Genomic DNA, 7,618 nt, shown 5'->3' with positions numbered 1-7,618 from the left:
CTGAGGAAGATACTCTGGGAACAGCCCACTCTACTTTGCAGATAAGCAAGAGATACGATTTTGTTGTTGTTGTTGTTGTTTTTGTTTTGTTTGTTTGTTTTGTTGGGCTAATCCACTGAGGTTTGTTGCCAAAGCACAATCCAGAACAGTTATCTAGAACAGCTTAAGGCTTCTCATCCGAACTGTGAATGATACAAAATTAAAATAGTATGTTCAGTGAAGGAGGTAAAATTCTAAGTTACCGAAAGACGAAATCAGTAAGATAAAATAGACGTGGGTTAGAAACAGATATACGCTGATGACGCCTCTTCTCCATGAATCAAGCATAAAATGAAGGCTATGAAAATTAATGTTTGCTCATATAAAAAAAATCTGAAAATCTACCCATATTAAACAAGCTTCAAATAATTTGTTGTGTATGTGTATAATTATATGTTGTATTTATACCACTTGAGGAGATTTAACAGCTTCTGAAGAGTCTATTAATCCTAATATCTAGTCCAAACCCAAGGTTCTGAATCTAAAGTTAAGGCTTTGGTAATCTGAAGGTGAATTTAACTTCTAGGGAAAGGTTGGATGGCTGACCCCTGCTGGAGAGGGTTGGGGTGAGGGCACCTCTCACCAAGCCTGACCACTTGAACTGACTTTTACTCTTGAACCCACAGAGAAGAAACAGAGAGCTGATTTCTGTTAGTTGTCACCTGTGACACTGCCACATGAGAACACACATACATACACACACACACAAACACATATGTAGATAAAAAGTAATTCAGTTCTAAACAAGGATGAGCTGTCTAAGAATTTGTTTCTAGTTAATAACAATTAGGCACAGATGGTACAAAAGTAGACACAGTTGGGGCAGGTCAGCCAGCCCCCGGCATCTAGAGCAGTGCACTGCTTTCCAAGCTGGCTGAACCTGCTCTTTAAGCCAAGGCAAACTCAGCAGTTGTCTCTGGATCCCAGAGTCCCTGGGATGCATTAATTGGTTCACCTGGTATTGGTTTATTCTCGTCAACGAAAACAAAATGTTCCCATACTCGTAATCTTAAGCCACAGCCCTATCCCTAAACTCCGTTCCACCCGCCCTGACTTATCATAGAAAAAACATAGTTAGTTAGTTCTTACCCTTTTTACACTTCTGAAGGGTGTTTGAAAGGTCATTCCTGTCTCTCTTCTTGGTTATAAAATGCTTATCCTTTTCGTTACCAATGCTGGGAAAGCTCCTCTTCTCACTGCCCCCTTTTCTCTTATCTATCTATCTATCTATCTATCTATCTATCTATCTACAGGTTCCTGGGATTGAACTCAGGTCACCAGACTTTAGCAGTAAGAGTCTCTTTCCACTGAGCTACCTCTCTGACCCTCATTTCTTTTCTTTCTTGTCCCGTGTTGTTAAAGTGCCCATGGCTCAGTTCTAGGTCTCAGTTATATTCTACCTTCCTGCCCTCCTAAAGGTAGTGTACCTACTTCTGGGGTACAGCCCACTGGATAAAACTAGTCAGTAACTCAGCATAAAAGAGGTGGAGAGTACGTGTCTAGAAAGAAGGCTCAGATCAGGGAGGGTTATTTCCATCTCACAGCTGACCAACAAACTTTGGGTCCTGCCAATGACGGTAAACTACTTCAGCCCAAACCTTCTACTTAGCTTGGGACAGCTTGGATAATTAAGTAGTTTTTTTTTTTTTTCTTTTCCCACCTAAACATATTTGCCAGAGTGATTAATGATAAGGTAGAAGAAATTTCGAGAAAAACCCTTACACTCCTCAAAGAAAACTTTTAAAGCAGGGGTGGGAAAATTGCAGGGTCTGGGTTGACTCCAGCCAGCTGTGTGGTTAGACAGCATACAAGTGAAGAATGGCTTTTATATTAATAGAGATGGGGAAAAAACAATCAAACCAGGACAAATGTTTCCTGACACATGGACGTTCTATGACATTCAAATTTCAGCAGCTGTACATAGGTAACTACTATGCCCATAGCATTGACAGCTACTCCTGTATTACAGGAGTAGTTTGCGGCAGAAATTTTATGTTCTAAAATATTTATCACCTGGCTCTGTTGAAACTTAAACCCTGATTTAAATGGATTTGAACAGCATGCTTGTTAGTGTTGATAATTCAGTCAAGAGATTAAAAAAAAAAAACCTCATGATGTCATCCAGACATTTCAGATCTTGGTAGTCCATAATTGCAAGGTGCAAGAGAGAATGTACCCTTTTCTCAGACAGACACAAGGACAACTATGGTCCCACAGCTAATGGAGGTTTCCAGAAAATCCAGAGGTAGCTATTTAATCCTGTAGTGCATACTTCTCTTTTATGTGTGTGCATGCATGCATGAATGTGTGTGTATGTATGTGTAGATGCACATGTGTATGAATGCTTATGCAGGACAACCTTAAGCATAGCTTATGTATGTTCACCTTGTTTTTTTTGAGACATGGTTTTTCATTGGCTTAGAAATCACTAATTCAGTTAGTCTGGCTAGCCAGTAAGTCCCAGGAATCCTCCTGTCTCCTCCTCACCGCTAGTTTAATTTTAGGAAGGACCAAGATATCAAACTCAGGCCCTCATGCTCATGCTCCAAGCACTTTATTGACTGAGCTATCTCCTCAGCACTCTTGTGCAGCTCTACAGAACAGAGAATATTGCATCTGAACACGTTCTGTAGTTTGAAATTCCTGTGTCCACACTAACAAGACATAACACATTATTTAAAATGTTTGAGTGAGAATGTAGATTGATGTCATATGTAGTTTTCATTTAAAAAAGCCCCAAACAAACAAACAAACAAACTCCGAGTCTGTCATGATTGTTTCGGTGAAACCTGGGGAAAGTTGCAACCCCATCTGCACTGAAGTGTCCTCTCAACTCTGCTTTGGCATTCCAGCGGATGCACACTGTGAGCTCAAGTATCTTTCCTGGGGATGCATTTGTTAGAGCAGATTGCCTTGTTAGAGGAGAGCAGCTCACAACCTTCTACTTCCAACTGGAAGGATGAGAGTAACAGCCTTCTGCTTAATTCTGATCCTTGCCCCCAGCTATCACCCACAAGTCATTTTCAGGTGGGACTGTGATTGTTTTTTTTTTCTGTGACGAAGTTCACCTAGCTTAGAAAGTGATCAAGTAACTTTGACCAGTGTGGTGGTTTCAGTGAGAAATAGTCCCCCATGGTCTCAGGCATGTGAACGGTTGGCCCCTAGTTCCTGGGGCTGTTTCTCTAATCTTAGGTGGCCTTGCTGGATGAAGCACTTCATCAGGATAGGCTTTGAGATTCGATGGGCTGCATCACTTCCAGTTTGCTCTTTCTGTTTCATGGTTATGGCTCAAGATCTGAGTGCTCTGCTTGCTGCTATGCCTTGTTGCCATGATGGACTCCCACCCTTCTAGAACTGTAAGCCCAAATAAACTTCTCTGTCAGTTTTCTAGGTCACGATATTTCACCACAGCAACAGAAAAGTCACCCATACAGCCAGGGACCAGGCAACCCAAACAAAAATATATTTCCTGAAGTTTTAATTTAGGAACTATAGTCACAGATATTGGGAGGGTTCCAACCCGTGTGTATTTTTAAATTTTGAAAATATTCAAGCCTTTGGAGGAAAACTGTCACATTTCTCATTGATTGCCTATCATAACTGAATATATCCAAATTGAAACTCATATTACTAATGTTTAGGAGTTTCATTCCAACCATCTCTGCCAAATCATTCTGAATTCCTTTTACTTTCCAATGATCGTCGACTTCCCAATGGCTCACACACTGCTCCAATGCTTATTAAATTTAAATACGGCTTGGTCACTGTGACTTTTGTCAGTGTGTAATCACACTGGCGTTGCATATTCATTAGAAGAGTTAATGAGTTTAACAGATCTCTCTGAAGAAGTAAGTGGAAGACTAAAAATTCATGAGAGCTTATTGATTTTGAAAAGAAAAAAAAAAATAAAACAGGTCCTAAGAAAAATCTATTTTGGATGTGGCCACAAAATATCTCGCAATGTTTACAAAATTTAAAGGTAATGTACAGAAAAATCTGGTAAACCGTTCAGCATAGCTAAGATTATAATTGCATTACAACTGCACATACACACATTAAAACTGCACACACACAGACACACACACACATGTTGTATGGGAAATATTTGACATTTTTGTGAGGATCACAAAATTGCCACAGAAGTTTTGTCCAGGTCAGTATAAATGATTTTGCGTTATTGAACTTTTCTCTGTGGGAGATGTTTCCTGCAGAATATTTGATTTTTGGAAACTTCACGGAGCTTACTCATCTATCACAGAATAGCTCTGGGTGGCTCTCATCCAGAGGCATCGAAAAATGTTAATAACTCCTTCTGTGCCTCTAAGCCTGCATCTGTGACCTCAGGATAACCTCTGTCCCACTCCTCTCTTCTTGGTTCTCTTATCTTGCAGGGGAGTTCTATGACCACCATTTCTTGCTCACTATTTGGTACTTCGTACTCCAGAGCACTTGAGACTTGGTGGGAGAGAATGTGGAGGAGGTGAGGGAGAGAGGGTGGGGTTGGGAGGGGGGATGAGGGAGAGAGCTACAGCTCGGATACAAAGTGAATAAACTGTAATTAATAGAAAATAAATATATTTTAAGAATTGCAATAAAAGAAAAAAAAAAGAATGTGTTCTGTGTCTGCAGTGTCTAGAGTGGCAGCTACCAGCTTCGCAAAGATGTTGAGCATTGAGGATACTCAGGAAGCTGAAGAGCTGGTAGTTTATTTCATTTCATTTGTAGTGATTTAGGTTGAAATAGTCATTCTGCCCATATTAGACAGCACATATTTACATGGTTTCTTTCAAAGTAGACTCTGTAATACCTTTAAAAACTAGACCCTACACTCCATAAGCCCTGGGACCAGACTTTGACTATTCTATTCTCAACCACACCCAGCATCATCTTTAGCACATGCTCAGAAAGTGTCCCACAGCTTAGCCCACGAAACGGTGCTGCTTAAAGTTAGTGTGGTCTTCCCATGGCGGTTAATCCAGTCTAGAGGATCCTTCAGAAACAGGCTCTGTTCTATAAGTACCTCGTAGTTATAAATGATTACACCACTGAAGCATCATCCTGAGTGAGGTCATCCAGACTCAGAAAGATGCACATGGTGTGCACTCACTTATAAGCGGATATTAGACCTATGGTACAATCCACAGACCCAAAGAAGCTAAGTGGCAAGGAGGGCCCACGGGAGGGTTCTGGAATGTCACCCAGAAGGGGAAATAGAATAGACAGCAGAAGTGGGTGAAGAGAGGGAACTGGGCAGGAGGAGATGGAATGGGGAGGGAAGTAAGAGTGGGGATCAGATGTGGGGAGAATGAGGGAGAAAGGTCAGAGGTGAGGGGGCTGGGAACAAGAAGGGAACTGAGGGGGGCATCTCTTTCTCAAGCTGGAGGTTTGAGACAGGGTAAGCTCCTGGGAGAAGGATATGGGTGTGAGTCTAGCTGAGACTCCTGACATGGGGGGATGTGAAGACTGAGGTGACCACCTCCTAGCCAGGCAGGTCTAGTGAAAGGAGGGGAACAACAACTCACTGACAAAACCTTTGATCCAAAAATTATCGTGCCTTCAAGTGGAGGAATAAAAAGAGAACAAAGACTGAGGAAATGTCCCTCCAATAACCGGCCCAACCTGAGATCCACTCCACGGTAGGGAGCTAGATCCTGACACAATTGACAATGCTCTGTTATGCTTGCAGATAGGAGCTTAACTTGAGTGTCATCTGCCAGGATCCAGCCGGCAGCAGATTGAGACAGATGTTGGGACTTGCAGCTAAGCATGGGTGGAGCTCCAGGGGTACTTTGGAAGTGTTGGGAAAAGATGGAAGGACCTAAAGATGGCAGGAATCTCACAAAAAGACCAGCAGAGACAACTAAACCCAGACCCAGGGGGGATTACAGAGACTGAGACATCAACTAAGGGGCATGCATGGTCTGGATCTAGGCCCCCTGCATAGATGTGGCCAATGGGCAGCTTGGTCTTCATGTGGGTCACCTGGTGAGTTGGGGGTGGGGTCTGTTTCCAACATGGACTCTATTGCCTGCTTTTGGATCACTTCCCCCTGGCAGGGCTGCCTTGTCTAGCCTCAGCGGATATGCTTAATCCTGATGTGACTTAATGTGCTGGGGAGGGTTGATGGGGGGGGGAATGGGGCTCCCCTTTGCTGGGAGAAAAGAGAGAGGGAAGGGAAAAGGAGGGGAAGGAGGGCTGGAAGGAGAAGAGGGAGTGGGAACACTTGGGATGTAAAGTAAATAAACTGAAATAAAAAAGAACAAACTAACTAAAAGAAGAATTGCAACGAAAGAAAGAAAGAAAGAAAGAAAGAAAGAAAGAAAGAAAGGAAGAAGAAAGGCTGTGAGGTCTGTCTCCTAGGTGACTCTAGATCCTGTCCAGGTGACAATATTAACCACATGAAAACAACACACCTAAAACTAATGAACTCTAGATGACTACCCTGACTCTGTATCAGATAGAAGTTGTTTGTGTATTTTTTGAGAATTGTTTGAAACATCTGCCAATGAACTTTATAAATCAGGATCCTAACAGTAAACACAATAGATTTCTGTTCATTTCCTTTCTGCAGGTATACTAGGGAGAATCAGCCAACAGAAACCCTCTCTGGGTTTGACAATTGGCCTGTGCTCACCATCTGCAGCTATCTTCAAGCTATCCTTATTATATATATATATTTTTGCTCCATCTGGAGTAAAGGGAGGGATATGTGATGCATCATTTTTGACTAAAAGGTGATCAGGTTCAGGGCATTTGTGAATGAGTTGTGGGGAGCTAGTGTCCATCATAGTAATTATAGCTGAAAACATTGTATATTATAAATCTACTACAAGGGTAGATCTCAGACATTTTTCCATGAAAAGTATCTAAGCAAGACGGTAGCATATTGATTGGCTTGACTGTTATAATTATTTCACAGTATGCACATAGATCAAATTCATCACTCTCTCTTAGATGTGATTTTGTTTTTTTGGTTATACTTTAATAAAATTTAAGAATATATATAGTAGAAGATACCAGTGGAGACAGAATTAGTTCCAAAAAGTGATCTGAGTCACTGAAATTGTCTGCAATACAAATCTCAATCCTCCATACTCCATAATATTCAGCCGCGGCACCAGGGGCAAGAAAATGGCCAATTATGCAATCCCGGCCGAGCTAGAGAGACCCAGGAAGTTAAAAATTCAGCACGGCAACAAGTTTCCTTCTCAGGCACACATGTCCAGGGTAATATCTCAGTTGACTAGGGGGTAGGCATGTTTATGTGACTGTGTGTGCATACGTGTGTGCATGTGTGGGGAGGACCTTGAGCCTTGTTCCTCAGGCGCTGCCCATCTGGTTGAGATAAGTTCTCTCACTAGCCTAGAATTTACAGAATAGTTAGACTGGCTGGTCAGCGAGCCCCATATGCCCAGTGTTGGGATTACAGTTTATTAAATAGATCCTGGGGAACAAACTTCACTGACTGAGCTCTCTCTCATTTGTGTAGGTGATATTTTGATATTCACTGCATAGATGAGAAAATTAAGACTCCTCTGTACATAATCTCTCAGTGGCAGAGGCAAATTTTTAAACTCAG

Source organism: Meriones unguiculatus, chromosome 5, assembly GCF_030254825.1.
Source record: "Meriones unguiculatus strain TT.TT164.6M chromosome 5, Bangor_MerUng_6.1, whole genome shotgun sequence".
In the NCBI taxonomy this organism is placed as follows: Eukaryota; Metazoa; Chordata; class Mammalia; order Rodentia; family Muridae; genus Meriones; species Meriones unguiculatus.
The sequence above is the reverse complement of the archived record's forward strand: the minus strand, read 5'-3'. Positions refer to the sequence as shown.